Source organism: Tiliqua scincoides, chromosome 2 (assembly GCF_035046505.1).
Source record: "Tiliqua scincoides isolate rTilSci1 chromosome 2, rTilSci1.hap2, whole genome shotgun sequence".
Taxonomy (NCBI): domain Eukaryota; kingdom Metazoa; phylum Chordata; class Lepidosauria; order Squamata; family Scincidae; genus Tiliqua; species Tiliqua scincoides.
This window is the reverse complement of record NC_089822.1, coordinates 191,826,142-191,849,205: the sequence shown is the minus strand read 5'-3', so window position 1 is coordinate 191,849,205 and position 23,064 is coordinate 191,826,142. Positions and strand designations below refer to the sequence as shown.

Below are 23,064 nucleotides of genomic sequence, written 5' to 3'. Positions count from 1 at the left end.
CCCCAACCCTTAAGGGGAAAGAGGTCAGGGCCCTTAGGCTGGGGCATCGCGATGCCCCAGTTTGAAAAGCCCTGCTTTAAGGGTTAACTAGCAACTTCACAGATGTAAGCAAGAAAAGAGCATGGCTCTGATCTGAACATGCAATGTCACATGGCTGTTACATGGAGGTAAAAGACTGAAACTACACCATCTCATGGCCAACATAATGCGTTCTTTGAGTCTTAGTGGCACAGGCGCATGCGTGATCTGTGTGACACAGTCCCACAAATGCTTTCTATGCTGGAAATAGTACAATCTGAATTGCCTATAAGTTCTGTTGGAATAGTCATCAAGTTTAAGGGATTTCTTTTTTTTTCTTTTTTTTGGAGCAGTCCTTACTAGCTTTTAACTTTTAAATAATGTCTCATTGAAGCATATTTATCAGAGATCTTTCAGCAAAAGGTTAGATCTAAATCAGGAGTTTTTCTCTGCTTCATCTACTCTAGTAAAGAAGACATAGCTCTCCTGCTCCTACAGTGGCCTAGCCCAATTCAAATTCTCATTTCAATTCACAGATGGAGTTTCATGTAAGAAACTCACAGAAGCACTTAACATTTTGTGGGTGGGATTGTAGCTCAGTGGAATAATACCTGCTTTGCATGCAGAAGATCCCAGATTCAAACCCTGGCAGCATCTCCAAGCAGAGCTGGGAAAGACCCTGCCTGAAACTCTGGAGAGCCTCTGGGAGACAGTACTGAGCTAAATGGACCAATAGTTTGACTTGGAATAGTCAGACTTGCAGCTGAGCTGTTCCATCTGCTCGGAGCGTGGGAGGATGGAGGCCAAAATGTTAAACCAGATCGGAGTGTAACACCTTGAATGTAGTGGTTCTTGAAAGAAAGAAAGAACCTTCTTTCAATTTGTAAAAATCCCTGCGTGGATTTAATAAGCCTGCCTATGTAAACCGCCTTGAATAAAGTCTTGAATAAAGACCAAGAAAGGCAGTATATAAATACTGTATATTATTATTGGAATAAAGAAACTTCCTGTGTCACAGTTATAGTGAAGGGCAGTGGCTCTTCAGACACCACATCGATGCTTAAAAAAACAGTGATAGTGCAGTTTTTCCAAAATCATTCATTGTGGCTAAGATATTTGTTAATGGGAACAGGAACAAAATGAGAAGAGTGGTAACTCCAGTAAAAGCAACAAGATAAAAAGTATGATTAAAAGGATTTAGTCCTCCTCATGTTTTAATTCAACATGAATGAATGATTTTAAAAAAATCCTTGTCCATGGCTTAGTCCTGTTGAGGTTAAAACAAAACATGCAATTACTTCTCATCAGCAAAGGTTATGGTCAGGCCTGTCCTGCCCAGCAACGTGTGTTCCGCAGCCAGCAGATTCTCAGTACTGTAATAATATTTACATGTCAGAAGTGGTCCAGATGTGCAACTTGATGCAGATCACCGGAATCAAAAGCTCAAGCCCATCTCTGAGAACTCTGATTCCAGAAGGTGTAGGAAAAGCAATAAGAACCCTCATGGCACCTTAAAGCGACAGTGCTGCATGTTAGACCATATCAATCGCACTGGATTCACAGAGGTTTTCATTAATTGGCTGCAGAATTGCATCCTAGAGAATATAGCAGTCAGTAGCAGTACTGTGAAGGTGGAGGGGCAGGTGGCAAAATGGAATTTGGTGCCTAACAGCAGCACTTTCTCTTGCTCCCTGCATTGGTCAGACTTACTGGTCAGATTGAGATTTACTGGGAAAATGGTAGTCTTTCCACTGCCACTACCAAGGCTACGAAGCACAGACAGAAGAAGGTTACTGTGGGTAGCCTACCTCCCAGGTTAACAGAGAGTCCCAGAATTGAAGGGCGTTCCTTAGAAAGCAATCAGCAGCAGAACATGACAGTCTACAGTTTGACATGGTCCCTCGCCAAAGGCTGCTGAGGAAATTCCACAGTCAGGGAATTAGAGGGCAGGTCCTCTCCTGGATTAGGAACTGGTTGAGGTTCAGGAAGCAGAGAGTGGTTGTGAACAGGCAATTTTCACAATGGAGAGAGGTGAAAAGCGGTGTGCCCCAAGGATCTGTTCTGGGACAGATGCTTTTCAAACCTGTTCATAAAATGTCCTGAAAACAGGGTTAAACAGTGAGGTGGTCAAGTTTGCAGATGACACAAAACCTTTCTGAGCAGTGAAGGATAGAAGAGATTGTGAGGAGCTCCAGAAGGATCTCTCCAAACTGAGAGAATGGGCAGCAAAATGGCAGATGTGTTTCAATGTAAGTAAGTGTAAAGACACACACATTGGAGCAAAAAATCAGAACTTCACATATAGGCTGATGGGTTCTGAGCTGTCTGTGACAGATCAGGAGAGAGATCTTGGGGTGGTGGTGGACAGGTCAATGAAAGTGTCGACTCAATGTGCGGTGGCAGTAAAGAAGGCCAATTCTATGCTTGGGATCATTAGAAAAGGTATTAAAAAACAAAACAGCTAATATTATAATGCCGTTGTACAAATCAATGGTAAGGCCACACCTGGAGTATTGTGTCCAGTTCTGGTCACCACATCTCAAAAAGGATATAGTGGAAATGGAAAAGGTGCAAAAGAGAGTGACTAAGATGATTACTGGACGCCCCAGTATGTACAGATGAGTACAGGATGCCTTCCTTATGAGGAAAGGCTATGGTGTTTGGGCCTCTTCAGTCTAGAAAAGAGACGCCTGAGGGGGGACATGATTGAGACATACAAAATTATGCATGGGAAGGATAAAGTAGATAAAGAGATGCTCTTTACAGTCTCACATAACACCAGAATCAGGGGAAATGCACTAAAATTTAGTATTGGGAGAGTTAGGACAAACAAAAGAAAATATTTCTTTACTCAGCATGCGGTTGGTCTGTGGAACTCCTTGCCACAGGATGTAGTGACGGCATCTGGCCTGGATGCCTTTAAAAGGGGATTGGACAAGTTTCTGGAGGAAAAATCCATTAGGGTTACAAGCCATGATGTGTATGTGCAACCTCCTGATTTTAGAAATGGGCTATGCCAGAATGCCAGATGCAAGGGAGGGCACCAGGATGAGGTCTCTTGTTATCTGGTGTGCTCCCTGGGGCATTTGGTGGGCCGCTGTGAGATACCGGAAGCTGGACTAGATGGGCCTATGGCCTGATCCAGTGGGGCTGTTCTTATGTTCTTGTGTTCTACTTGGGCCAAGGGTGACATCAGGGGGTCTACCAAGATAGGCAGATGCCCACCTGGCCATACTACAACCTAAACCTTCAGGACTGGTGACAATGGCAGTGCCCAATATGCCATCAAAGGGCAGAAAGGGTGTGTGTGTATTCCATGAGAGGCCCAATGCAGGGCTTTGCTCCACAGTCACAAGCAAGCTGGTGTTTGCTATCTTGTGGGCTGTTCTTATGTTCTTAATGAGAAAGGGGGCCGAGGACAGCACCCAAGAAGTGGAGCAGACTTGTGGGAAACAACTGTTTGGTTGTTCTCAGCATAGGACAATGAGGCTTCTCACCTTATAGCATTCATTACTTTGAAATACTGGACTATCGTGGGCGTTTTTGCCTAGCACTTAAAAAAAACACAGAGACAAAGGGAATATCACCACCTCAATTATTTGTTATTGAATATTGTCTTAGTTTAACAGCAGCTCTGAGAAATCCCAGAATGCAGGGATTGCAGGGAATGCAGTTGATCCCCCGGAATGCAGAGGTCTTCAGCCTTGATCCAGCAGAAAATGCTGCTTTTGTGTTCAGCAAAGTTTGCAAAAATTGGCAGGGTGACCAATTGTGGCTTAAAAAAGGGTGCAGCTTGAGTCATGGAGGAGCGAACTCCATGGAAATACATGGAATTTGTTTCAAGCCGCTCATTATATATTTAGCCCCACGTAAGAAACTTCACAGATGCATCAATGAGGAAAGGCGAGCCCATTTATATTGTCAAACGATTGTGCGTTCATTACTTTTTCAGAAGCAATCTAGCTGAGGCAAATGCTTAACCTTCACTCACCTGCACTCTGCTTCTGTTTCCGAGGCTTTGGTTTGCAGCATCCAAAGCAATTTCTTGCCAGCTCCGGTGCTGTTTGCTGATCTGAGGATGGAGTGTACATGCCGTTGCTGGGAAACTGAGGAGGCCGGCAATGTTGCAGGTATAAGCAGCTTTTAGAGAGGTTGTTGAGTTTTAACAAGGTTTGAAAGTGTATGGGCCTCTTTCTGTTGCAGTGAAGACTTGAAGAATGCAGGTGTGTGTGGGGTGGGGGGTGGGGAGGATACGGTAATTGAATATGTGCAAAGCAAAATGAAATCTATTTTGAAGAAGAAATCCCTTCCAAAGCTTTCCCTTGGGTTTTGAGCAGGAGTAGAGTCAGGCCAGGTTGTCTATACCCATTGGAGGGCCCGCCCATATTGGTTGACCATGGAAACCTCTAGTACTGGTGGCAGTGGTGATGTGAGTCAGCTAAGAGACTTTTACAGTTGTTGATGTGCCCAGCACCCCATCTGCAAATGGGACAGTCTTTCCTGTTGTCATTGGCGGGACATGTAGGGGATGCCAATGGCTGGTGGCATAAATGACAGATGACTTTCTGCCACAACAAGGAAGCCTAGGGAGGAATGGAGACTTGTGGGGTGCAGTGCAGGGCGTTGACACAGAGTTTCCAGCAGCCTAGAACTGACACTGATCTTGAGGCTCTGTCCCAGCCCATTTACAAGCATTGCTAACTGAGTTTTGCCATCCACAACTTGTAGATCAGGGGTGCTCACACTTTTTTGGCTCGAGAGCTACTTTGAAACCCAGCAAACCCCGGAGATCTACCAGAGTTTTTTTACAATGTTCGCGCCATCATAACATATAACATTTATGTGTACAATGTATGTTGGTGTACCTTGAGCCCCACTGAGTATAACAGGACTTACCCCTGAGTAGACATGCCTAGGATTAGGCTGTGAGGCTGCAATCCTAGCCACACTTACCTGGGAGTAAGCCCCATTGAGTACAATGGGCCTTACTCCCGGCGTTTCCTCCCAGAGGTACCTGAAGGGGGGGTTGGCACTCCGCGATCTACTCATTTTGCCTTGCGATCTACCGGTAGATTGCGATCCACCTATTGAGCACCCCTGTTGTAGATGAATCTATTTATTCAAAATGTTTTACCCTTCCTTATCCCAACCCAACAGGAGGTGCCCAACAACGAAGCTTACAGCAAACAATAAAACAATACCAAGTTAATTTGGTTCATAGTCAGATTTCATAAACTTCTTATTTACGGCACTTTTGTAATTCGATTGATTATGTAATTCATAATCAAATTACGAAAACACCATAAATAAGAAGTCATCGGTAGGAAAGTATCATAGGAACAACAGAGCAAAACCATGAGATAACAGAATTAAAGAGGAAAAAAAAGGTTTTCTATAGCTGCTGACTGTTCAGCTTGTTAACTCTGCTTGCCCCAATGGTAGGTATGTTTCACCCTTGTTTTCTGAGGTTGGCCCCCTTTACAAGTTGCATTGATTGAACAGGCATCCACTAGTGAGGTCAGAATCGTAACAGTGTTCTTTGTCAAACTTATTTTCTTAGCCCGAATACATGGCCATTGAAGTCAGGCCTGCTGGGGTTTTATGGGATCATCTGTGGGCCTGGATTCTACACAAACAGAAAGAATTCTTCCTAGATAAACAGCTATGAAAATATTCTAGGTTTGTGTATGCTAAGTAGCAGTGCCACAGCAACATATTTGTTTGCAATGCTGGTGTAGAACACCAGGCAATCTGACTTTTAGGAGACAAGCAAACTCTTTATGATTTCTGAGTCTTCCTAGGACTGCTTGTAGGGTGCCATGCATGTACTTAACTGGGGCTTTACAGCCAACTCTCATGGGGCACCTAGCAAATAAAAATATTCTGTCTTATGACTGGGAAAGAACTCAGTGCAGATTGAGCCTGATTAAGATCTTCTGAGATTTTACAGTTAGTTTCTACTCTGTAGAATGAACTGTTAGTTGTCCTGTCTCCACTTCTGATTCCTGATCTTAACAGGAAGTATTACAATGTCCTGAAATACATCAGGAATGTATTAAGTATAGAATACTTTAATCCTCATCCCCAACTGCCACCAGTCATTTTCTGGAAAATGTTCCAGTGCCCTAAAAAGAATGTGATTTGATTTACAGTCCAATCCTACTAGGCATCTGCTGGAACATGCATTCTGTGGGTACAGTGAGCTTTATGGTAGTTGAAAAGTGAACCTGCCATTCTGTGCAACTGGGCTACTGCCAAAGTGGTGAGTAGCTGCAGCCAGGCACCAGTGCCCCCAGAGAAGCCCTAGTGCTGGTATGTTGGTGTGGGTGATGGTGGGGTGGTGGAATGAACAGAGAGGGGAAGGAGAAGAACAGGGTGGACACTGGGATGGGGAGTGTGTGGTGAGGCCAGGAAGGGGGCAGTATTGGTGGCAGCAGTGCTGCTGATATCCTATTCCCCTTTCCTGGCTTCAGTCCACTCCCTGAGTCCACTAAGATTTGCGCTAGCAAAGTACCTAGTGCAGATCCACATAGAACCATTGTTGCTGTGGAGGCTTGCCCTGGGGCAAGGGGACAGATGTTCCCTTACCCCAAGGAGGCCTCCAGGACCCAACACCCCTGTGGGATGCGCAGCGGACAAGGCCTGTGATCACTCTCTTCCCGCCTCCCACCCACAATGAGAAGGAAGAAGCTTTGTCCTTGCTGTCTTGAGCAACAATAGTAACATCTCTGCCCCCTGTTCTGCAGACTGCCTTGATGAGGGACTGCTGCAGGGCAGCAAGGTGAGGCACCCCGCTCATTGGCATTCATGTCAATCCACTGCCTCCCCAATCCTGTGCCTGATGCAGTGGGTTCAGTCTGCCTTATCAGTCAACCAGCCCTGTACCAGCAGTAACTCAGAATTCCTGTGGTGCTAAGAGGGACCCCTGGTGTAAAGTAAATATTGTTCCCATATTGCAGCAGGATTCAAATCCGTTCACAGCAGAGGGATTCAAACCAGGAAAGTCTCAATTCACAACCCAGTCTCTTTAGCCTCTATGGCAGCCATTTTCAACCACTGTGCCATGGCACACTGGTGTGCCGTGAATGGTCTGCAGGTGTGCTGCGGGAGTTTGGGAGAGGGTCATATATTAGTAGGGCCATTGGGGGATGTAGGCCCCCCACCAACAGCATGATGTGCCTTGTCTATTGTCCATAAACTAATGGTGTGCCTTGACTATTTTAGTACCTTATCAGTGTGCCGTGAGACAAATAAAGTTGAAAATCACTGCTCTATGGTATGCCAAATCTATGCTATCACAACTTTCTGGCAGCATGGAAAGTCACCTTGGAACATTCCAGCAAGGGTGTTCCGGTATGCAATTTCAGTGAAATTGTTGCAGAATGAAAGACTGTGCATTGCACCCAGAAAGCCATGCCGCTTTAAGGAATCTAGATGACAAACATTCTGGTAAGCCTTACGTTATCAGGAAAAATACAACTGGGCCTAACAATCACAGCAGAAAAGGGAGCAGCTCAATTCTTGCAGAGGCTGAAAATCTGGACGTTGTGTGGTTTTGGACTTCTGAAAGGTATGCCAAAATGTCATGACCCAGACATGAAATTAAAAGAAGTTTAAATCTATTCATTGTTATCCCTAGAACCAGTGGCATTGCTAGAGGGGTGTGGGGGGTGCAGACCACACCGGGTGACGTGCATGGGGGGTGACGTGCACTTGGGGGGTGACACACTAAAATTGCGGTGATTAGGAGTAACCCCATCATGTTATATACCATTGGATGCAGAATTTCCAGCGGAATGCAATGCAAAAAAATAAAGTGAAATATCTCCTTTCTATCAAAAGTTATGACCAAAACACTAGAGAACAAAAAATGCATGGAGCCCTATGGAAAGTGAAACTGAACCTTATCACACGTTTACTCACGAGTAGGCAAACTTGCCTTAGTCTGTGGAAAGGGCAGGCTGACAGGAATCCAGTGATACCAGAATGGTCCTGATACAATGAATGCAGGCCCCAAAAACACCTGAGAAGGAAGTTCCTCCCTCCAAGCAATACAATACAAATGTATTGAGCCCTATGGAAAGCGAAACAAAGCCTCACAGTTGTGTTTACTCACGAGCAAGCAAACGTGCCTTGGCTGGTGGCCAGGCCAGGCAAAGGGGAATGTGAAGCCACCAGAATGGTCTTGATCAGATGGAACTGGAGCTCAACAAATGCTCCAGAAGGCAGCCTCCCCCCCCCCACTAAAAAGTATCAAAACAGAGGCTGCAGCTGATAAGGTGAACTTTTTTGAGACTTGCAAAACCAGCTGGATCCTGACAGTGATCTGGTTTAAACAGAAGTTCTTAAATTGAACTAGGCACTGGGTAGGACTGAAAACCTTACTGATTTTGGAGGAGGGGGGTGTCATTGCAGGCAGCCTACAGAGGAAATTCACTTGGTGGACCAGGGCTGGCTTCTGCTTATTTATTTGTTTTACTTTAATTATTTATACTTATTTATTTTAATTTGCCTGATGATGTCACTTCCACCATGACATCACTTCTGGTGGGTCTTGGACAGATTGTCATTCTAAAAAGTGGGTCCCAGTGCTAAAAGTTTGAGAACTGCTGCAATAAGTTGTTAGTAAGTAAACACCCGGGGGGGGGGGTGACAGCACTAGTGACCAAAATCACTAAAATCACAGTTTGGAGGAATAACGCCATCATGTTATATATCAATCAATGCGTAATTTCATGCAGAATGTGTTCTATCTTTGTTCTATCAAAAGGTACAGCCAAAAAACCAGAGGGGGCGCAGTGATGGTACATCACCATGGCCACCACCTGGGTACTGCCCCACCCAATGCATGGGGGGGGTGACACGCTGGCATCCCGCACCGGGTGATGCTAACCCTAGTGACACCACTGATTAGAATGGGTTGTTCTTAATCCATAAGAATGTTAGACAAATCATGGGTTTTTCTTAATTATACCTTGTCATCCTTTGAAAACTGAAATGGAAGGAAGGAAAATGATGATGAAAGTATTGAGAACCCTGTTCTTTGCAGATTGATTCCTAGAGGTGTGTTTAAGGCGGAATAAGACATATGAAATAAAACTTGGAGTGGAAAACAGACATCTTGAGTTGTACTCCAGTGTCTTAATCATGTCTGGGATTCATTATTTTGCTTTCAGAAACTGAGATACCTGGAGCATTTGCAGCAATTAGGCAAAATTTAAGGGATGAGAAACTTCAGCAAGGGAAAATAGAGAAATAGAGAGACATGATGTACAGTAGTTAGGAAATTAGTAGTTAGGAATTTGGGAAAATTAGTAGTTAGGAAATTAGGAAACTTCTTCAAACTAGAATTGGTGACTCTTCAATTGATTGACTCACCTCTCAAGAAAAGTAAGAAATTTTGCTTTTAAATATTGAATTTTTCCATAGACAGCTTCTTGGTTTTTAATTTTTCCTCAGTTTTTAAGCTAGTTACAGCCCAATCTAACTAACCTGCTTCTCCTGCTGATAAAGCTGTGCCAATGGAATGCATACAGAATCCTGGGGGGTGGGGGAGTCCTGGAGGCCTCTTTAAGGTAAGGGAACTTTCATTTCCTAACTTTGGGGTAAGGCTCTCTGCCTCAATGGGTCTCCCAGATCTGCACCATTTAGCTGGTGCTGAACCTAGGAGAGTAAGAGAGAGGGAACGGGGAAGGAACAGTTATAGAAACTGTTGCACGCTGGTGCCATTGGGATCCCTCACTCTCCATTCTACCTCCTGCCTGCCCCCTTCCCACCCAGAAACTCCCCTGTTCCACCTCCTCTCCAACCGGTTTGGCCCCCCACACATCACCCACCTCCCATGACGGCTTACCTGCCTCAGCTCAGGTTGCCCTCTGTGGCAGCTTCCCAGGGCCACCACCATGGTTTGCAGTTATGTCCCCAAAAAGGCCACTGGTTCTTGCTGTATTTGATGTTATGAAGGCATGCATGCTGTCATACCATTACCCTGCACATGCCTGATCTGGTCTGATCTTGGAAGCTAAGCAGGGTCAGGCCTGGTTAGTACTTGGATGGGAGACTGCCAGGGAATACCAGGTGCTGTAGGCTTATACCAGGGGTGTCCAAAGTTTTTGGCTGGAGGGCCACATTATCTCTCTGACACAGTGTCAGGGGCCGAAGAAAAAAACCCAATTAATTTGCATTTCAAATTTGAATAAATTTACATAAATGAATACATTACAGATGGAACTTATATGAACAAATGAATTTTACTGAACTTTATAATACAAATACACATGAGAACTATAATACAGGCAAAACACATGAGAACTATGAACTTTGAGCACTATGAACAACATTGAACATTATGAACTTTGAGCACTATGAACTTTCAATGAGAGTGGTGGAGCTGTTGCCTTGATCTCAATAGTTCACTGTAATCTGGTACTAGTTTGGAGGAGCCAATGATCAGTAATGACTTCAAATGCTCATCAGTTAATGTGGACCTGTATTTTATTTTAGAAACCAGAGGCAGACAATGCAGGGCTGGTGTGCATCATTTTATCCAAAAGGGGGGGGAACAAAGGAGGGAAATTCTACAACAGAGCAGGCATTTTAGAAACCAGAGGCAGACAATGCAGGGCTGGTGTGCATCATTTTATCCAAAAGGGGGGGGAACAAAGGAGGGAAATTCTACAACAGAGCAGGCATTTTAGAAACCAGAGGCAGACAATGCAGGGCTGGTGTGCATCATTTTATCCAAAAAAGGGGGGGGGAACAAAGGAGGGAAACCACTGGTAAAATTCCACAACAGAGCAGGCATTTTAGAAACCAGAGGCAGACAATGCAGGGCTGGTGTGCATGTTTTATCCAGGAAAAAGGGGGATGGAAGGAGGAGAGAAACCATTGGTAAAGTTCCACAACAGAGCAAGCACATATTTTGGGCAGGAAGGTTGCAGGCAGCAGTAAATAAAGAATAAAGTATTTCTAAATGGGGACTCACTCTTTGTTTTGAACCAAAGGAGGGAGCTTTGTAGGTGAGAGTGGTGGCTGCTGCTGCTGCTGCTGCTGCTTCTGTTGTGGTGCTCGCCAGCTCACCCTGGCACGTGCTGCTGCTGCTGCTGCGTACAGGCGGTGGAGCAGTCTCTCTCCTGGTGCCTGGTCTCTTCACAGGTGCCTGCTGCTGCTGCGTTCAGTTGGCGGTGGCGGTAGCTTTGCTGCTGAAGCACCTGCCCACCTGCCTGCCTGCCTGCTCGCTCGCACGCAGGCACGCTCTGCCGCCCGCCCGCTCAACCTCCCTCGTGGAGGTGGCGACGCAGGCGCTCTGTCTCTCCCTGCTGCTTCAGGCTCCACGTGTTAACCGGAGCCAGGCAGGGAGAGACTCAGCTTGCGCATGGGCACAAGTGCTTTCAGTGTTAAGGTAACGCGAGACCTGCAGGTCTCGCGTTACTTTAACGCTATAAAAGGCCCTGCACAGTTCGCAAGGCTAGTCTTGCCCTCGCTGCCGGCAGCGAGGGAAAGACATAGCGTGAGCTCGCTGGGGCAGCGCGGGCCACGGTGATTCTTCCGCGGGCCGTGTTCCCATTGGAGGTACACGACCCACCTGGGGGCCGCATGGGGACGCACCGCGGGCCGCAAGTGGCCCGCGGGCCGGGGTTTGGGCACCCCTGGCTTATACCATAGTCTTTTGAGACTGAAGGTTGCCAACCATGCTGTCATACATGCATTTACAATGTCACAAAGCTTAGTTAGGAGTGGCCCTTTGTGCATGATTTAGAATAGATTATAAACCAGTGATTTTTAACCACTGTGCCATGGCACATTGGTGTGCTGTGAATGTTCTGCAGATACGCTGCAAGAGTTGGGGAAAGATCATACATTAATAGGGATGCAAGTTCCCTGCCAGCAGTGTGGTGTGCCTTGTCAATTGTTAAAAAAAACACAAAACCACAAAACTGATGGTGTGCTTTGACAATCTTAGCACCTTCTCAGTGTTCCGTGAGACTAAAAATGTTGAAAATCGCTGTTATAAACAATAAATTCTAAACCTTCAGATTCAGAACTAAGGAATTGTTACATATTTATACAATTTAAAATCACTCAACAGATTAAAAAAATTAATTTCCCAACAAGATTTACTGGTAAAATGGTAGTCTTTCAAAGGAAAAATGGTAGTCTTTCTTTCCTAACGAGAAAATACTGAGATTTTAGTGCATAGAAATATTATATATCTAAGGGCACAATTCTAACTAACCGTTAGGCCAGGAGAGGCCCCCGTGTTGGCCTACAAATGTTTTGAATTTAAAGCACATGCTGTGTGCCAGCCTGCCGTTGTAAGATCCAGCTCCAGACCCAGTAAGTTTGAGCCGACCCAGGGTGGGAGAGGGTGGCAGAGGGTGTACCGGGGGTGGGAAGGAGCATTTTGGGGTGGGGTGGGGTGGGTGGTCCAGGCCCAGGAGGGGGTGCTCTTTGATGTGGAAGTGCCCTGGCCCAAGCAGCCTTACTTGGGCTGCTTGGATTTGTGCCAGTAATTCCACCACATAGACAAATTGCACAGTGGCTGTAACAAATGAATGGATCAATGAATTCAATGGGACTTATTCCCTGGTAAGTGTGTATGGATTTCAGCCTTAATCCCCAGACAAGAATGTATAGGATTGTAGCCTAACAGCCCAATCCTATCCCTCACATACCCCACTGGAAGAAGCATTCCAGCAGCAGAGAGTACTGCAAGTAGCAAGTAGACTGGGTCCACACGATGAAGTGGAGTTGATGCCTGCTTCTGCTGGTACATTTGTGTAGGAATAGGGAGAGAGGCAGGGAAGGGGGTGGAATGGGGTGGGGGTGGGCAGAGCTGGAAGTGATTGGGGCGGGGAGGAGGGCAGATTGAGCCTGGGAAGAGGGCGGGTTCAGTGGCAGCTATGCCCACCAAATTCTAACTCCCTTCCCAGGCTTGATCCTCCTCCACAGGTCAATGTGGACTTTTGCCAGCTATTGAGCCAATGCAGGTCCGAGTTGCTGCTGCTGGAGCTTATCCTGGGGCAAAGAAACAACTGTTCTCTTACCCTGAGGAGGCCTCAACATGCCAAAATTCCGCCGCGGGAAACACCAGAAGCCATGTTGGCACTACTACATCACCGAACAACAACAACAACTCTATTTTTACCCCGCCTTTCTCCCCGAAGGGACTCAAGGCGGCTTACAACAGGTTAAAACAGATTAAAAACATAATTTAAAAACAGATAAAAGCATATTAACACATATCATAAAAACAGTAGTCAGATAAAAAGTAGTAAAAAGGTAAAAAGAGCATAGAGCAGCAAGTCATAAAAGAATCAGGCCTGTAAAAAATCAAGATGTTGAAAAGATGTTAAAAAGGCCAAGAACTCAGAAGGCTTGTTTAAACAGAAGGGTCTTCAGGCCTCGCCGAAAAGTCTCAAGAGAGGGAGCCATTCTTAAGTCAAGGGGAAGGGAATTCCATAGCGTTGGTGCCACTACTGAGAAGGCCCTATTTCTAGCTGCCACCCCACGTACCTCCCTAGGCGGCGGCACTTGTAAAAAGGCCTTCCCTGATGACCTAAGAGGACGAGCCAGATTGTACAGAAGTAGGCGATCTCTAAGATATCCTGGCCCAGAGAAGTATAGGGCTTTAAAGGTCAAAACCAGCACCTTGAATTGGGCCCGGAAACGAATGGGCAGCCAATGTAGCCTCTGGAGAAGCGGACTGACAAAGTCAAACCGCCAGTAACCACACAGGCCGCCGCATTCTGCACTAGTTGCAGTTTCCGAACCGTCTTCAGGGGCAGCCCCACATAGAGCGCGTTACAATAATCTAACCTCGATGTCACCGTGGCATGGATCACCGTGGCCAGGTCTGCACAATCCAAGTACGGACATAGCTGGCGCACCAGCCGAAGCTGAGCGAAGGCCCCCCTAGCCATAGCCGCCACCTGGGAATTCAGGAGCAGCTGCAAGTCCAGGTGGACCCCCAAGCTGCAGACCTGCTCCTTCAGGGGGAGTGCAACCCCATTCAGCGCAACCCAAAAGTCCAGCACCTGCATCGAGGATTTCCGAACCAGGAGATCCTCTGTCTTATCCGGATTTAATTTAAGCTTGTTAGCCCCCATCCAGATCCTCACTGCTTCCAGACAGCGCTCCAGGCCCTCAACTGCCACCCTGGAGTCTGGAGGAGAGATAGAGCTGGGTGTCATCGGCATATTGATGGCACCCCACTCCAAACACCTGGATGACCTCTCCCAGCGCTTTCATGTAGATGTTAAATAGCATGGGGGACAGAATTGAACCCTGTGGCACCCCGCACCTCCAGGGCCAGGGTGTTGAACAGGCATCCCCCAGCACCACCATCTGGGACCGACCCTCCAAGTAGGAGCGGAACCACTGCAAAACAGTGCCTCCAACTCCCAACTCGGCTAATCGGGCCAGAAGGATACCATGGTCGATGGTATCGAAAGCCGCTGAGAGGTCCAGCAGGACCAACAGGGACGCACTCCCCCTGTCCAGTCTGCGGTATAGGTCATCCACCAAGGCAACCAGGGCAGTTTCCGTCCCAAAGCCTGGTCTGAAACCAGATTGAAAAGGATCCAGATAATCCGCTTCATCCAAGACCCTCTGGAGTTGAGACACCACCACCCGCTCAATTACCTTGCCCAGAAACGGGATGCTGGAGACTGGTCGGTAATTGTCTAACACAGTGGAATCCAGGGAGGGCTTCTTCAGGAGGGGGCGAACCACTTCCCGTTTCAAAGCACATGGCAATGTCCCCTCCATCAAGGAAGAGTTGACCACCCTCCCTGTCCACCCCGGGCAGCTCTTATCAGCCAAGCTGGGCAAGGGTCAAGCAGGCAGGCAGATGGCCTCACACTCCAAAGAAGTCTGTCCACATCCTCAGGCTGTACAAGCTGAAAAGAATCCCACAACACTGGACAAGCACCAAATGGAGAGTTACATAGGATTGGACTGCTGATCTTTCTCTCTCTTTCTCTCTGTGTGTGTGATAGACAAAGATGGGTAAGAGAAAGCACACAACATCAGCATTGGTAGCACATGCCCAGTTTGCCACTGATCTCTCACATAAGGGGGGAACCAGCAGAAAGTCAGAGAGACAATGGTGAAGAACAATGTTTATGAAATTAAAGCAGCCCCCATGCTAAAGGCTGGGATTGGAGGCAAGTTCTAGTTCTGGAGATGAGAAAAAGCGTTTATCTGGAAATTCCAGACTGAAATCATTCTTCATTTATTCCTCTAGAATCTGGAGTAAAGGAGGTTTATTTTCAGGGTTTGCCACATTATTTGTTGCTTTAATTTACCAGCAGGTGTAACATACATTAATTACAGTAAGTGATTTCAACTTGGTACTTCATCAGGTAATTTATATACAAAGCTGTTACAAAAATTGCGAGGAGTGAAGTACACATGAATATTCCAAGCCTTTGAGGAATTCCTCAAATCCCCTCCGCTTTCAGCAGTGCATAGGAGATGTACAGGAAACCATAGCAGCAACCTTGTGTGATCCACACGCCGTACAGACATTTTTCCAGAAAGAGTGCATGTAGTTCTGTCGCACTTTGGGGCACACAGGTTTGGACTTGTCCTCAGCTACTGCATAATTGCACAGATCCCTCCTTATTGCATAGGACATGACAAGCCGCTATGACATGAGGTCCGTGTGTACCAGAACAGGTCAATACAGTCTTCAGAATATTCAACAAGGAGTTCTTGTCTTGCCTGGAAAAAAGTGTTCAGTATCTAATCTCTCATTCCCCATGGCTTTCACGTCCTGGCTCAAGGGAACTGGGAGGTGAGCCTCTTAAGAGGAACCTAAGCTCTTTATGACTATTATTACTGCTGAAAGAGTCCCTAATCAAGCTTCCCTCCCTTTCCCAAGACACCAAAAGTCCAAGGAGAGATGCAGTGCCTGGTGTGCAACAAAATGAAACAGGAGTTGGATTCACATCTCTCACCTCTGTTGCTGGGGTTATAAATTATAATCTACTAGGCATTCCTTATTATCTCATTCATGTTGAGCAGGGGTGCCCAAACCCCAGCCCTGGGGCCACTTGCGGCCCTCAAGGACTCCCAATTCGGCCCTCAGGGAGCCCCTAGTCTCCAATGGCCCTCCGGAGACTTGCTGGAGCCTGTGCTGGCACGACACAACTGCTCTCAGCTTGAGGGTGACTGTTCAACCTCTCGCGTGAGCTGTGGGACGAAGGCTCCATCCACTGCTTGCTGTTTCACATCTGTGATGCAGCAGTGGCAGCGATGGAAAGGCTGACCTTGCTTTGTGCAAGGCCTTTTATAGGCCTTGAGCTATTGCAAGACCTTCATTCATTCATATAAGTTCTATCTCTAATATATTCATTTATGTAAATTTATTCAAATTTGAAATGAATTCTTTATTCCCCAACCCCCACCACAGTGTCAGAGAGATGATGTGGCTCTCCTGCCAAAATGTTTGGACACTGAATGAGACAGCTGCAGCTGCCTTTATCAGAGCTGAGAAGGCATTTCATTTCCTGATTCTTTTATAGAAAGCACCTGATGCAAAAGGTACCTTCTCTGTAGGTGATGCTTTGACTTTTAAGGACAAGTTTTTTTTCTTCAAGAACAACCCTTTTTCCATTAGTTACATCTCTAAGGGCCTGATCCAAACCTGGCCTTGGGCTGGTACATGTCCTTCGCCCAAGGTTGTCGTGAAAGTGCTGTAAAGGCGGGCGGGAAGTGTGAGGTGGTCTGGGACCCGGCTGTTATGCCAGATCCCAACCCCTTTCCCCAAGCAGCACGGAGCAGTTTGAAGCTACTCCATTCTCCTTGGACTTTTGCTACCTCCTGAGGTGGCGCAAGTCTGAGGAGACCCATTGGGACCATGGTGGCTTACCCTGGGGTAAGGGTAAGTGTTTCCCCTTGCCTCTGGCTGAGCCACTTCTGGCCCCAATCTTGTGCTGGATACAGGGAAGGCCTCCTGGCCTGCCTGTTCCAGAGCAAGATAGGATTGCGCTGTAAAAAAGAATATCCAGGTGGCTGGCTCCTGGCCCATTAGGAACTTAATTTATTAGGCAAACAGGACTATCTTTAATCAGAATAAAGTACCCAAATTTATATGACCTGCAGATGCCTGCAGCATCACAACCTTCCTTGCTGAGGGTCTCAGCCGGCACGACCTCACCCTTTGCAGAGCAGAGGGTCCAAAAACCAAGATGGATTTAAGACCGCACACATACTGGGAAGGAGAGGTGTTCATAACAAACTATAATTGTGCTGGCATCTGAGGGCATGTGCCATACCCAATACAGCTCAAGATGGCATTTCTAAGGTCTAGGATTGGGCTGCCCATCACATGCTTGCTGCTATACAGATAGCACTGCTAACGCTTTTGACAGGCAGTGCCCTTTAGGTGATATTTCTTAGAATTTTTATTTTTTCTGAGTTTAGATACGAAACACTGTCATTTTGTTACAAAGTCTCTTTTTCATGCCTATTATATCATGACTCAAATATCATGCCTATTTGGGTGTTATAATATCTATCTGGGCCAGTTAATAGATCAGGCTGTTTAGCCATCTTGATTTTATCAGCTGAAAATATCATGCTTGACAGGCATGGATGAACGTAGCACACGATTAATTCTGAACAAGAAAAATTCAGAGGTACTTGATGCGCTGCTTTGCTCACTGACTGAACACAGTCTGTGAAAGCGTTTGCTCCTTTTTAACAGACACCCCCCCACACACATTTTCTCCATTACATTTAAACCAATAACTATTCTCTGCATGTCCTGCTGTTTTGCACCAAAATCCCATACTGATTAAAACATCGTCAAATATCTCTAGAAAGCATTCTTTACATCACTGAGCTCCCTATACATATGGCCAGACAGCCATTTTGTCTAAGTAGCAACATCAGGCAAGAACATGCCTCTCAGCACACTTAAGACTGACCATCAGGGTCAGCTCCTGATGTCAACTCCTCCTGATACAACTCCTCATGTCCTCCTTGTATCTCTTCATGGGGTAACTTTTAATTGCAAAATGTGCACATGTGTAAATTAAGGCTGGCTTCTTTGGCAATCTGAGTGGTTTAGGATTGCAAGCTTGCATTCCTCTCTTCAAATGACCCTTTTTGGATATTTTGGTCCAAATTCTAACCAACTTTCCAGCACTGACATAGCTGTGCCAACAAGTCATATACTGCATTCTGCAGTTGGGTGGCAGTCATGGAGGCCTCCTCAAGGTAAGGAAATGTTTGTTCTCTTACCTTGGAGCTTCATTGCCCTTACTGGTGCTGGAAAGTTGGTTAGAATTGTGCCCTCAGATAGTGATGGTGAATCCTTGCAAATCTACCATCTCAACTGCTGAAGCAAACAAGTCCTCTATTTTGCTTCATTAAGTTGGAGGAGAGGAGGAGGCTAGAGGACCATGGAAGGATGGACCATATTCCCTTCTACAGTCGTGGATCTGTAAAAGGCTGTGATGTAATCTTTGGGTTGTGACTGGTAAACACGGGCAGAAATTATTTCTCCTTCTCTATCACTCCTCTCACTGTCAAGAACAGAGATATAAATTACACAACATCTCTGCTTCCATATCAGTTGAATACTGGCTTCATAAAAGTAAACAAACACACTACAACCAGACATTTCAGAGATTGTTCATGAGTAATCCTGTTGGATTAAGTGACAAAAATATTAAAGGGATTAGCAGATCAATGCTAACTGGGCTTTATAAACAGTGGTTTTGCTGTTGTAAATCACTATATAGCAGCATGTATAATGTGCTGCTTGATGCCACTCTGGTACCACTTTTGCAAATGGACCACAAGAAAGCCAACATGGTGGGTGGGCAGGAGGAGGAACAGGGCAGGAGGAGAAGGACTAGGGGAGTGTCCAGACAGGGAGGGGCAGGCTGGAGGTGGAACAGGGGTGGAAAGAGGATCTTATCCCAGTTCCCTTTCCCTTACTCTTTGAACTTGCACCAGCAAAATTGCTGGCACAGATCCGAGGAGAATGGAGACCCATTTGGGCAGTGGAAGCTTGCCCCAAGGAGGCCTCTGGGACTCCCCCCCCCCCCCCGGGATTCAGCATGTGCTTGGTTGGTACAGCTGCATCAAATTCTTTAAAGTTAGGATTGGGATTTTAGGGCCTCATTAAGCAGAGGCCATTTTTCCTAACTGTAGCATTGTGATGCGAGAAACTACCCTGTGGAACCCAAGAATACTTTGAACCCAGCTTTGAGAAACAGGAATCCTAATCAAATCTGCTACTTGAGACCTTTTGACTACAGCTGCCAAGGATTGAACCTCTTGCAGGCAAAATATGTGCTCTACCACTTGGAGCTATGCTCTCAAAATATCCTGAGGTTGGGCTTTCTGGGGCATGTGCTAGGGGCCACTGAGTCCTCTCACAAGTCCTGCAGGTATGATCCACACCACCATTGGCAGTTTCAAAACTTGCAGCCTAGAAATTGATTAAGATAATCTTGAATTCGTGGTGACTCTAGATTTTTTAACTTAGGGTCCAATCCTAACCAACTTTCCAGCACTGGTGCAACCAAAATGCAGCCCCAAGGTAAGGGAACAAATGTTCCCATACCTTGAGGAGGCCTCTGTGACTGCCTCCCCACTACAGGATGAAGTGCATGCTCCACTGGCACGGCTGCACCAGCACTGGAAAATTGGATAGGATTGGGTCCTAAGTGTGCAGCTTTCCACTTTAGATTTTCTAACTCAGTTTCTTGGCTGCCACAAGTCATGTGCTGAGGAAAGGATTACGGCTATAGTGACAAATTTCACCCTTAAGGTCTGACTCTATGAAGGATAGGAAAGGAATTTTCTTCTGGGTCTAATTTGATGGGGGAGGGGGTAACCCTCCCCCCTAGCTTGTGGCATTGCTTGCCTTATTGAAGCATCTGGGTTTGAGCTACTTAAACCATATTGGCTAGGGACATTGATCTGATGACAGCATGCAGCTCAGTACTTTTTGCTCAGATTGTAGCATGCTAGAATTGCAACCATACAAACAGGAGTGTTTGGATTTGCAGGATTTTGCTTTATTGCAGAGGGAGTGGTATGGCTAAAATATCTCTCAAGTTCTAAATCTATACTTCTCTGGTGGAAGTATATGGCCAAAGTCTATCCCCTGGAAACGGGAATTTGTTTATCATAGGGCAGTTTAGCTTTCTTCCTAGGCCCAAGTTCCTGACATCTGCCTTTTTAGATGAAAGATGAAAATGCAGGTTTAAACAGAAAAAGTGACTCTGTGGGGAACTGCCAGCTCATCTTTTTGGGGTTGGCACAGGCAGATGGAAAGATCATTGTTAGGGCTGATCTGGGCAGCTTCTCCATACCTCTGCTTGAAATGTGACTCCTCAGCATTGCAAGGAAGGTCTACATGCTGTGTCTGGTGCTGGCACAGGAAGTGAAGTCTGCTCTACACGTGCCGCAGAATGAGGGGGCAAAGTGCTGAGGCGGTTGAATGGACTGTGGGAAGAATGGACTTCAGGCCGCACGTCACACGTTGTCGGTTACCCTTATTTCTCTGCTATGTTTCTAGGCTGCTTTAGAGCACCCATGCAGTGTCCAGAATAATGTGATACAGTAAAATACACATTAAAACACAATAACATCTGAGAACTCGAGATCAGATAAAAACGCCCAACCTCAACCAACCCTAAACATCCAGTGGAACAGTACATCTCTTCCTGGGGCTGAAAGGTAGGGAGGGCTGAGGTGGCACACACTTCTGGAGGGGGGGGGCAGTGTCAAAGCTTGAATGGGACTACCAAGAATTAGAGCTCATTTTTGTTTCAATGGTCCAGTGCCTCTTCTGTAAATTATTATTTGGAATATCTACACATTGCTTTTCAACAGAGGACAGTTTACATAGCAAAGGGATGAGAAAATAGTTCATTGTTGCAAACAGGCAGGCAGCCCAATCCTGAGCTTCCCGGCGCACGCTGAAGCAGTGGCCCCAAAGCGGCTACTGCTGTATCCAGTGGGTGCTAGGACGCAGTTGGAGGTCTCCTTGGAGGAAGGGGACTTTCATCCCCTTCCCCAGGGGAAAACCCCAAGTCCTGCAATGGGGCTTCTCAAATCTGTGCTGGCTATTTTGCCAGCACAGACTTGAGAGACTCTGTTGGACTTTTCAGCTTGACACGGAGTTCAGGATAGGGTGGAGCAGTCCCACCATGTACAAAATGTGTGGTTATATAATAACCATATTCCAGCAGAGAATTTCAATTAATGTGGGAATAATTCTGTGCTGGGTTGTGAGGTTGCATTTTGCAATAGGGACTCTGTCCTGAGTGTGCCACTACTGGTATGCCATTAGCAGTACATGACCCCAGTCAGTGACCCAGACCCTCAAGGAACGTTCCTCACACCACCAATTGAAATACAGCTGGCCCACATCTTAAGTGGGGGTTACATTCCAAGGTTGGTGCATAAAGCCAAAATTGTGTATAGTCAAAACATGGTTAAATTAAAAAAAAAAACACAACTATGTACTGTCTCCTTAAGAAGTAATAGCCTGGTACAAGAGACACTCAACAACAACTGAGAGGACTGAGGGAACAGCAGCTTTGTTCTCCAATTTTAGGCTTGCTCCAAAACATAAACAGAGGAAGTGGAATGGTGGGTAGAATTGCTTACACAATTTACACTGTTGTTTTTCTCTGTCTTCTTTTTTGGGGGGTGGGGAGCAAATATACTTAAATTTGCACAAGTCAGTCATTCATGGCCAACTATAAATGGAAAGTTAATGAAAAGTGAACTTGTGCACAATCTTGAGCAAGAATCTTTCCCAGTGTGAACGAGGCTTTTGGCAGTCTAAGCTTAGTTGCTGACGGCACAGCAGTAGAATCAGTGGCACCCTGGCATAATTTCCATTTGTTTTCAGCAACTGTTACCCTGCACATGCCTGATCTTGTCTGATCTCAGCTGCTAAGCAGGGTCAGGCCTGGTTAGTACTTGGATGGGAGACTGCCTAGGAATACCAGGTGCTGTAGGCTTATACCATAGTCTTTCGAGACTGAAGGTTGCCAACCAACACAGTGGTGCAGCTACAGAACTTTGGAGTGGATAGTGCCCCAATGCATATTTGGGGTATTTTTGTTTTGAAAACCTGATGAGTAGAGAGAAGCAGAGAATTATAAATGCTTGTGTGTGCGGCACACTGTGCCGTGAACCATTTTAATCTGTTAATCGTTCTGTTGTGCATCATTATAATTTCCAATGCATGTGGCGAGATGCAAATTATGCAGCCTTGCAAGATGAGCTTTAGTGCCAAGGAAGCTGAACATCTGTTCTGTAGGTGAACAGAATGGGAGCTAATCTTGCACTGCCAAGAGGACACTGAATGTGTGCATGTGCATGCGTTTATTCTCAAACTTTTCATTTAACTTTTGTGGAATGATGATGAAAAGGATTGTCTGGTGTACCTAAAAGTGTTTGAAGGGTACCGGAATGAATAACATCCACATCCCAGGAATACCAGCTATAAACATCAATTGGTACCTACAAGCTTTAGGCAAAAGGAATGCATTGTAAGGCAGAAAGCACCAAGGACAATGGCTGGAGTGTAAGTGGAAAAAGTATAACTGAGCATGAGGCTTGCTATTTTGTGGCAGTGAGAGTGACAAAAAGTACTGTAGTGCTCTAACTCTTTTATACTTGAGATATTTTTATCTTATTTTTTCAATTTTTATATATTTCTTTCCCCACCACTGCAACCGACTCCAAGTGTTTGGGATGAAATGAGCTAGTTCTTTAAATGAAGTAGAAATCAATCATAAGAAAACACTCAAATTATGAAATTTAAAGGGTGTGTGTGAATGTGTGATAGTCTTAATGGGGTGTAGCTAGGTAGGCATGGCTATGAGAGGCTATGATGAGCTCCTGCAGTTTTAAATTTGCCACTACACCAATGATGGGGTGTGTGTGTCCAGATGGAGGTTCAGTGATGGACTAAATGAGGCCTAACGCACTGTAACAAGTCAGAGGTACAACTGAACCAGTGAAGCTGGTACTTGGTCTGTTCTGGATAGGTCGCATTCC

At 45.9% G+C, this 23,064-nt stretch overlaps 2 pseudogenes; both read left to right on the top strand.

Moving 5' to 3' along the window:
• The first annotated feature begins 9,985 nt into the window (after positions 1-9,985).
• On the top strand, positions 9,986-10,107 carry LOC136642773 (5S ribosomal RNA; annotated as a pseudogene).
• An 11,792-nt stretch (positions 10,108-21,899) lies between these two features.
• Positions 21,900-22,019, top strand: LOC136642913 (5S ribosomal RNA; annotated as a pseudogene).
• The last annotated feature ends 1,045 nt before the right edge of the window (positions 22,020-23,064 follow it).